This window comes from Mus musculus, chromosome 19 (genome assembly GCF_000001635.26).
Source record: "Mus musculus strain C57BL/6J chromosome 19, GRCm38.p6 C57BL/6J".
Taxonomy (NCBI): domain Eukaryota; kingdom Metazoa; phylum Chordata; class Mammalia; order Rodentia; family Muridae; genus Mus; species Mus musculus.
This window is the reverse complement of record NC_000085.6, coordinates 37,464,032-37,474,198: the sequence shown is the minus strand read 5'-3', so window position 1 is coordinate 37,474,198 and position 10,167 is coordinate 37,464,032. Positions and strand designations below refer to the sequence as shown.

At 45.2% G+C, this 10,167-nt stretch overlaps 1 long non-coding RNA gene across 2 annotated transcripts; it reads right to left on the bottom strand.

The window, feature by feature from the left end:
* Positions 1-2,371: 2,371 nt before the first annotated feature.
* Positions 2,372-8,945, bottom strand: 1700122C19Rik (RIKEN cDNA 1700122C19 gene). 2 transcript variants are annotated; one of them, NR_131008.1, is made up of 2 exons: positions 8,724-8,945; positions 2,372-2,948 (listed from the first exon to the last, which is right to left on the bottom strand). It is a non-coding gene; the product is annotated as an RIKEN cDNA 1700122C19 gene (long non-coding RNA). The 2 variants fall into 2 exon arrangements; NR_131009.1 differs by having other exon boundaries at positions 8,876-8,945.
* Between the last annotated feature and the right edge of the window lie 1,222 nt (positions 8,946-10,167).

Below are 10,167 nucleotides of genomic sequence, written 5' to 3'. Positions count from 1 at the left end.
GTTGCCTGGTGAGACATTCTTCTCTGATCCTGATAGGTGTGGCCACTAGGGATTCTGGGTAAAATGTGTTTCTAGGCACTGGGAGCTGACACTTTTGAATGAGGATGGGCTGGGGCGGGGGGGGGGGGGGGGGGAGCTGGGGAGGTCCACGGGAAGGGGAAAGCAGTGTGTTCCACCAGGATTTTCTTAGTTCCCTGGGAATATGGACAGAGCATAAGGAGAGACCACAACAGGTAGTCAGCTTCAGAGCTTGGGATGAGACTGGGGACTGGATGTGGAGGTGCGGGGATGGAGAGTGATCTGAAGCTCGCTCACCTGCTTCTCTGGCCTGCCTGCTTCTCTGACAGGCTTGGCTGGTGGGTTTCCAGAGAAAGCCTGCTAGTTGGGGGCTGGGATAACAGGATGAGTAGAAGGAAGGCTGGAAAAGAAGATCTGTGTGATCAGCTGGAGATGGGGGCAAAGAAGAGGGGAAGTCACGGCAGGTGGTCCGCTACAGAGATGGGGGTGAGGCTGTGGAGCCGGATTTGGAGGAGCAGAGGGAGCGATGAAGATCTGCAATTAGCATACCTGCTTCCTTCTTGTTTCCTTTCTTTAAGGTGCACAGAGCGATGTCTTGACATATGTCTCTTGTTGTACGTAATGGAATGATGACTGTAGTCAAAGAAATCAAAGTATCTATTGTTTCATAATCGTGTGTGCCTGGGGGAGGGGGTGGTGCATGTGTTTAAAAATTCTAAAGCCTACTCTTCAGATAATGCCAGCATGCACTAGGGCATTGCTAACTCTAGCTCTCGTTGCACCTAAGCTCTCTAGACTCTAACTGTAACTTTGTACCCTTTGCATGCCTCTGACTTGTTACCTGTAAAAAGCCAGTAATGACAGGACCTCCCTCACAGGCTGATTGTGAAATTAAAGGAAAGAACATCTATAAAGTGCTTAGAATAGTAAATGGTAAGGTCCAAAACAAATAGGAGTTTTATTGCTGTGAGTTCAGTGACTTCGTCTTATAAAAAACCAATTTAGGGGTACATATAGGCTCCTTCTATTAAAAGGTGAAATAAAATCCAATGTTAGCTAGGAGTTACAAACCCATTTTTTTTAAACCCATTATTTACTTGACCATAAGTTGGAGAATAAGTCCTGGTAATACTCATGATCTTTGGACTGTGGCCATTGCCTGTTGGAGTGTGTTCTCTTGGTTGTCTGTCACTATAACAAGATACCAGAAGTAAAGAAATTACATGGAGAAGAAGGAGAAGGATATTATTTTCATTCCAATTTCAGAGACTTCAGTGTTACCCTGAGGAGGTCAGAAGCATGTGGCAGGGGAATTATGTCCACTTCCTGTTGCCCATAAAAGAGTAAGAAGGAGGGGTTGGGGTTCCATCAACTTCTCTAAAGGGCACACCCCTAATGACCTAACTTCCTACAGTGAGGCCCCACCACTTCCCAGTGGTGCCACAAGCAGTAGTCAGTCAAGTCATTAGTGTATGGGACTTTGGGGAATACATAAGATCCGAGCCATAACCCAGAGCCACCGCCTCCTGTCTCAGCTTTCTTCAGAATGCTATTCTCGACCTCCTTAAAGCAGGGATCTTTGATTCTCCAAAATCCCATGATGCCTCACCTTCTTGTTCCTGAGTACTGTCTTTTCTTATGGCCAGCTGTGAAGGGGGGACTGTGAATCATAAATTACTAAGAAGAAAAAAAAAAAGAAAAAAAAAAGGAAGATTCCCGATAGTCAATCACACGTAACGAGAGCAGCTGACATTTAAGAAAAGAAAACTGAGGACAATTCCAGCTTAGAGGAGACTGAAAAATGTTGTCCTCAGTACTAGGATCAAACTCAGGAGCTAGTCCAAGCCAGACGAACTCTCTGCCAATGAATTACATTTCCAGCCCTACCCCACCTCCATCCCTTTATTTCCTTTGAGACAGGGTTTCACTATCTGGCACAGACTGACCTTGAACTCAAACTTAGGAGCCTCTTGACCTTACTTCTAGTGTTGAGAGTGCATGTAAGGTCTACCACAGCAGGCTTGGAAATATTTTAACAGTATAGCCTGACACTTAGGCCGTGGGTTAGGAGACATACCTGGCTGAGCACATCTTTCCATCCAAAACAGACATGGGTAAGATGGTGTTTTATGAATGGGCAAGTGTTCAAAGCCCACTTTTACCACTTGTTATATAACCTTGGGTAACCCAACTGCCAGTGTCCCTCTGCATAAAAGTGAGATAAATATGCCTACTTTATAGAGCAAAGCAGTGTGTGCAAAAGGCCCAGGACAACGCCTGCACACATGTGTGCTCGCCAAGGGGAAGCTATTAATACCCTGTATGCAAAACTGAAACAGTGAGTGTGTTTTGTACGGAAGCCTTCTGGGTTTATTCTTTGAGGGCTACACAGGTGGTATTGTTTTTTTCATCATTGTTAAAAGTTGACTAAATGTAACTCTAGAAATGAAGTCTAAGAAATAAGTCAGCTGTAAACTGTCGCCAATTCCCATTCTTTTCAGTTGGGGACCGGCAGGAAGTCTCCTGTGCACCGTTGTCAAGCTTGTGTCTGGAAGCATCCTGCATGTTTCCTATCTTGAAGCATCCTGCATGTTTCCTATGGTGCGCCGGGTCTTTCAATTCTCAGTGTTAACAAAACCTTGAGGCGCCGGGGAGCTCCGCCTTCGAAGCCCACCTACCTAGTGTGGGGTGGGTTAGCAGCTGAAAGCTCCAGTGTCCAGGCAGGGGCCGCAATTACTGAGTAAGGCTTAGACTGGATTGGATGAGGCCTCCATGTCAGCTGCTCCGTATCCTCTCACTCTAAATCCACAACTCCAGCGGAAGAGGCCAAGGACTATTTAAGCAAGATGGCTTCAACAGGGCTCATCTTTGATCCACGAGACCAGGACAGTATGGATCTGGCTCACCGTTATTTCCCGATCTCAGTGAAGCTTAATAAATAAAGGTTTCAATAATTATTGTCGTCTCTCTTTTTCACTTTCTCTTTCTGCCACCACCTTCCCTCTCCCCCCAGTAAACCTCTGACACGTTGAAAAATATTATTGTTCTTAAATTATTATATATCTTTGTCTGCCTGTGTATTTGTTTGGGGGGGGGGGTGCACTTGACACAGTGTGTATTGGGGAGAGGAGGAGTGCCAGGGGGTTAGGAAACAACTTGCAGGAATAAATTCTCTCTTTCCACCGTGTGGCTCCTGGGCTTTGAACTCGGCTTGTTGCACTTGGCAGCAAGCACCTTTACCATCTGAACCATATTGCCAGCTCACTGAGCTGAGTTTGGTTTGGTTTGGTTTGGTTTGTTCATTTTTTTTGAGACAGGTCTCAGTGTAGCTTGAACTCCCTCTGTAACCAGGGTGGCCTCAAACTCAGAAATCCACCTTCCAGGCACTAGGATTAACGATGTGGGTCACCACCACCTAGCAGAATTGATTTTTAATAGGGGAATAATAGGGCCAATCTCTGTTTCCTTTCCACAATCATAATATCCTTCCGTTTATACCTTAGACCAAAACAATGCTTCAATTTTTCTTTGAAACCCATAGAGCTGGGCAGGAGAAAAGATAATAGAAAGGAAGTTTGATTAAAATTATGACAAGCAATGTTTTATCACTGAGAACATGGGCTTGGGGGATGTCTCCGTGGTTAAGAGAACACACTGTTCTTATAGTGGACCAAGGTTCAGTTCCCAATGCTCACAAATGCCTGTAGCTGGTTCCAGAGATCTAACTCTCTCTGGTCTCCTAGAGTATCTGCATGCACAGGGTGCACACACACATACACACACACACACCAATATAAATTAATCTTTTCTTTTTTTAAAAAAAATGAGCCTTATATACCAGATACCCACCTGAGCTAGGGACACAGAATAAACTGATTTAAGGTGTGTTGGTTTTTTTGTTTTTTGTTTTTTGTTTGTCACTAATATAGGACTAAGAATGTCACTTGGCAGAGTTATTGAGAATATAAGATGACAATATATGGGCAAAGCATTTAGCACAATGTCCAGCATATAGTAAACCCTCAATAAATGGTGATTACCATCTCTGTGCTTTCAGAAAGCTAGGAAAGTGTTTAATGAAAGAAGGGAAGATCATGAAAATGTGGAAAAACTGTGACAGCTCCTGATTCCAGGGGACGTACATAGAGAAGTTCATTGTGGTGCTCTTTTGACTTCTGTGCACATCTAAAACTTTTGTAAACTTTTCAAGGTGAAAAGGAAGAGCTTGCCGGGCATGGTGGCACAAGCCTGTAATCCCAGCACTTGGAAGGGACAGAGGCAGGAGGATTTCTGAGTTCGAGGCCAGCCTGGTCTACAGAGTTCCAGGATAGCCAGAGCTACAGAGAGAAACCCTGTCTCGAAAAACAAAACAAAAAAAACAAAAAAAAAAAAAAAAAAAAAAAAAAGGAAGAATTCCACAATCCTTTTCAGCTCTACTAGTCAAGTCTTGATTCCTCAAGAACTATTTATCTAGGCTGGTGAGAGGGCTAAGCAGATGAAGGGGCTTGCCACCAAGCCCGAAGATTCCACACAGTGGAAGAAGAGAACTGACTCCAAAACTTGACCTCTGACCTTTACACGTACCCTGTGGTGTGCTCATTCCCCCTATTCTATACATAAAATAAGTAATGGAAAATTTTTAAAAGAAAAATAATATGAAAAAAGACATATTTCTCAAATCCTGTAGCCCAGGACTTTGAGTATTATTTGTGCAAGGGATGCTGGAATCCCTACCCTCAGGAGCTTCTAGTCCAGCTAGAGTAAATTACCATATAAATGCATATGCAGTTATATGCAAACGAAACATTTGCATGGATTACTTCAAAGGAAGGCTTTGATGGTGTTAAAGACATTTAGAGACAGCTCCTTTGAGGAACTGACTTGAAATCCAAGGCCTGAAAAAGAGATAAATTACAAAAAGGAAGGACACAGAGCGCATAAAGAAACTAAAGGCTTAGGGGGGCTGGAGATGTAGCTTAGTTGTCAGTGCCTGCTTAATATACAAAAAGCCCTGAGTTTTCAGTCCTCAGCACTTCAGGCCCATGCCTGTAATCCCAACATCTGGGGAAGTGCAGACAAGAAAATCAGAAGTTCAAGGTTATTCTCAGTGAGTCAAGACCCAGTCCCCCCTGCGTGCGCGCACACACACACACACACACACACACACACACACTCACAGAAAGAGAGGGTTGGGGAAGAGCAAGCATCTTGGGGATCCTGTTTGTTCTCAATCTGCTGAAAAGCCTCAAAGGGGAATGGCAGGCCCAGGTGCCCACTAGAGAGCTCTTTGATCACCGGGAGCAGACAGAAGGGGCATGTTTGTGTATGAATGGATTTCTTTACAAGGATACACATGAAGTCAATACAGTAGCAGCCTCTGGGTGTGGGAACTGGAAAACTAGATAAGATTAGAAAGAGGCTTCATTTTCATGCTGTGTGCTTGGTCATAAAGGATAATTTTGATTATTTTTGCGTACCAAGATAATTCAGCCACATACATTCAACCTAAGCCATTGGTAGGCTCTTTGTCCTGATTCCTATCCCACCAGGCAGTGCAAGGCACAGATCTTAGACACACTCACCCTCCCTAGAGGGCAGCAGATTTTCTTGTATCTGTTATTGTATTTGTTCTTCAGAGTTCCTTGATTTCTTTCATAGGGTCTCGCTCTTATCACTGAAACTGCCCTTGTCATGACAATTCTCTTGTCTCAGCTTCTGAAATGCTGGGGTGACTGGCCTGTAACCCCACACCTAGTGTATTAGTTCAAAGAGCGTCAACCAACTTGGCCAGAGTGCCTCCATCCTCTAAGTTAACCAGCAGCAGTGCTTGGCTCCCCCAGGTTTTCACCTCAAACCCAGCAGGCAGAGGAGCACTGCCAGCCAGCCAGAATGCACACCTCATGCAGGTGCCAGCCTCTGGTTCTCCAAGATGAAGACAGTGCCACACCCTGCTGGAGGCACGGGTGACTTCTTACTAGAGTCTCTTTTCTCCTGGTCTGAGGTTACTGGCCAGGGTGGAAGGCTTGGGTGGCCCCAAGCCAGGGATAACTGCTGGATTTCAAGGAGGCTCTTTTAGCCAGCCAGGGAGGAGACCCAGATGTAGTGAGCCATTGGACACAGCAGGTAAGGTTCTTTGGGGACTAATGGTCTTTTGGATGCCAAATTCTTAGGCTTTTTCTCAAACAAGAGAATCTGCCTCCCAGGGCCATCCATTTCCTCTTCACTACAGAGGGGCCAGGGAACCTTCTCCCCTTGGTTGTCTTTTCCTTAGGTATTTTGGGTGTTCTGTTGATGGACTTTTCTATTGAAAAAAAATTTTTTAACTCATTGTAAGAGAATAATAATTCCTTCTCTCAAAGCCAAAAAATATTTAAGCCACATGTCACAAGTATATATTCATGTGTATGTACACACATAGATGCACTTGCACTCGCACGCGCGCGTGCACGCGCGCGCACACACACACACACACACACACACACACACACACACACGCTCAGTCACCATTGAGTTATATAGCAGTCAAATGTAAGGTAGACACATGACATATTTCAGCCTAAACCAATGTTCCCTAGTGACCGTGGGACTTTAGAAACATGGCCTTCCAAAAGTTCCCTAGTGACCCTTCTGCCTTTAGAAACATGGCCTTCCAAAAGCCTCAGGAAGGATGGATTCCAGAGAATGCTGGAGTTTTGAAAGTCTGTTAAGACCGTTGCTCTCAAGGCACTACCCATGACCAAATGTTCAGGAGTGTGTCCAGGCCTGCATGGATGACTGCTTCCTAGAGTGAACTCTAGGGTGGATGCCGGGCTTTCCTAGGACTTATGGGGGCATTGCTCAGGCTCAGGGTGGGTACAGCCTCTGAAGAAGGGACCTTGTGGTAGCTCCATCTTCAGGAAGTAACGTTTTGCTTCATGAACCTTGAGATAGCAGCTGGCACCGAGGTTAACCTGTTCTTGGTGACCTGCTCGATGGCTTTCCTCCTTCCTCTTTCTCATCTTATTCAACACAATTATTGGATGGCAACTTATGTGAAGATTGTCTCTGTGGTCTGCAAGAATAAGGCTCACAATAACTCAACAGACTCGCTGGTGGTGGGACTGTGGGTTATATTTTGGTTCTTCCCCATTTCTCTCTATTTCTGACACAGGCTTACTTTTGCACTGGTGAAGGATGCCATGGTCCTTTTCAAGTTTGTGTGGGTCTTTTGTTTTGTTTTGTTTTGTTTTGTTTTGTGGTGTGTGTGTGTGTGTGCCACCAAAAAATATCCTAGAAACTATGGTTTTCTGGTTTTTCTATTGAAAATACAAAATGAGCCTCAAAAAGAATTTAGAAAAGCTAAGGTGTAGGTGCTATTAAAGTTTTGGATTCTTCCCCCACACACGCACACACTTCCCCCCCCCACACACACACACCCCATGTTCCTAAATGATTCAAAAGTTCAACTTCCTCTCAATTCTGCGGCCCTCCATTCTCCACCCCCACCTTCTGCCCCCAACACCTGCTAGCTGGGTCACTCTCTTGAACCATATTCTTCACTTCAGCTGCCCTCAGTAGATTAACTTTCTAAACTGGAAAGCAATACTCCACCCCGCTAAGCAGAGGCAGTTTCACTAAGACAGATGGAAACAGAAATGGGACCACATTCACTTGGTTATTTGCATAGGGCCAGCCACTGCAAGCTGGAGCCTCAGGACTCAGCCAATGCCTTCTTAGAACTCCTGAAAAGCCACCCCTCCTCTTGTGCTCAGGTCTCATTTGGTGACCCTTTATCCCTTAAGGACTACATCTAAATGATGGGGGCAGGGAGGGAGGTGTCGAAGTACAGCCGAGAGTCATGCTGCCTTGGTTCAACTCTTCATGCTGCCCCTTCAGCTCTGGAGACTTGAATAAATCACTTCATTAAACCTCTGTGCCCTCAACTACAAAGCACTGACAGAGCAGTGACAGAGTGCACTGGATCGAATTGTGCCTGTGGCACCGATAGAGAGTGTACCATGCGCCCGAGCTGTTGTTAGCATTAGTGACTCTGCCATTCCTTCCGAAGGCCTCTCAGAACTCATAAGTTTCTCAAACTTAGATTTTTGTTTCAAATGAAAAAATACTTAATCTGTGGGTGTAATGGCATATGTTTTTAGTTCCAATACTCAGAAGTTTGAGTCATGAGCATAACTTGAGCCTGGGAGTTCAAGGCTACCCTAGGCAGAACAGTAAGACCCCAGATAAGAAATAAAGCATTCATGTTCTTTTGAAATGATTAGAAAAATTTTGTCTGGACTTCATTCAAGGTGTCACAGATGACATCAGGGAAAAAGAACTCTGAATTGATTGTTAAGCTATCCTTGAATGGTTGCTCAGAGCTGCATTCCGTGCATAGAATAAGAAAGAGGAGAAGGAAGAGAAAAAAGAGAAGCTAAGGATGGGACAGTGCAAACGAAAGATCTTACTGCAGAAGGTCAGATGGCAGAGCCATCCATGAGGAAGAGCCCCTGAAGGCGGTCAGAGTTCAGTCATCTTAAATGACACCATGGACAAAGCTGGAGAGAAAGCCACGCTTGAGATTCATAATTGTACATCTAGAAAACGGTTCTCAACTAGAGACTTTGTTCCCAGGGAATGTGTTACAGCGTGCAAAGATCTTTATCATGCTTGGAGGCGTGGAAAGGGAGCTTCTGGTATCACTAGGCAGAGACTCAACACCTTACCTGCACAGGACAGCCCCCTACAACAGAGCTGTCCAGTCCCAGATCTCACCGGGGTGGGAAGTCCCAAAATGGTGACTGTCCGCTGAAGGGCTTTTCAGTGTTTTTACATACTCTGTCCCTTACAATAACTAGTGTTCTCAGACTCCATTCACCTTGGCAATTCCTCTTCCTGCCATCGCCTTCAGGGCTCCTGCTCACTCGCCTAATGTCCTCATGTTTCTCAAAGGGGGGGAAGGAAGCAACCACCAAAGCTGGTCGTTGTGTGACGTCACAATAAAAATCCCAGAAGCCTCCTCATCAATGCCGCTTTAGATAAGTCAACACTTTCCACTCAAATGGGCAACCATCCGGGAAGATTCAATGAAAAGAGTTTCAGCAGCACCCCCCCCCCCAATACACACACGCACACGCGCACGCGCGCACACAGCAGCGGCAGCAACACTAAAACAACAACAAGATGTAGTTTATCAAGATATTAATCAGAAAGGGTTTTCTTGGCTCTTAGTGAGAGTAGCTCGCCAATCAAACAGCAGAGGACAGTGACTGCTGCCTGTTGACCCTGCTAACTCAGTACTATGCTGTGGTAAACTGATAAATTTGTTTAAAAGAGAGTATGCCTCCTTTTACTATATGACTCTCTTGGATGTCTTTTTCTAAGGGGAGGAGCCCAGCTTCCAAGAATCTTGAGTTCAAGCAAGGGAGGAACTGAATCTTCCATGTGAGCCCCGTATAGCCCCAGACGCGGGCCCTTGGGACGTAAAGCATATCCCTTCTTAGAAGCTGCCTCTCTGCTCACGTCAGATAGGAGAGGAAATGGAAAGGTCTTTCCATGAAGCCAAGAGCACAGGGGTGTGGGAGGGGAGTAGGCTGGTAGGAGTACTGGCATGTTTCTCCAAATACAGCCCCTCTCAGAACTACTTGACTTTGGTAGCTAATGCAGGGCTGAGATGACTCGAGCAAGCACCAATGACATTCCAGAAAATCAACCACCAAAATCAGGAGTTTCAGAAAAGCGATAGCTCGGCGGCATCTTTAAGAGTCATTGATGTGTAGCAAGGCTGAAAGGGGTGGATTAAGAACAGAACATACGCTGGGCAGAGTGGTGCAGGCCTTTAATCCCTGCAAGCAGACCTTTGCGTGTTTCAGGCCAGTCTGGTCCACATAATGAGTTCCAGGCCCCACCTCTTGGGCTCTGGTCCCCTTGTACTAAGTCAATGGAAAAATATCTAAGATTGGTGGGCATAAATTTTTACTTCAACTTTGAAATGTTGATATTAGCCAGGTGAGGTAGTAGTATACGCCTTTAATTTCCACACTCAGAGGCAAAGGCAGTCAGATCTCTGAGTTCAAGGCCAGCCTGGTCTACAGAACAAGTTCCAGGACAGCCATAACTGCACTTGTCTAAAAATAAAATAAAATAAAATAAAATAAAATAAAATAAAAT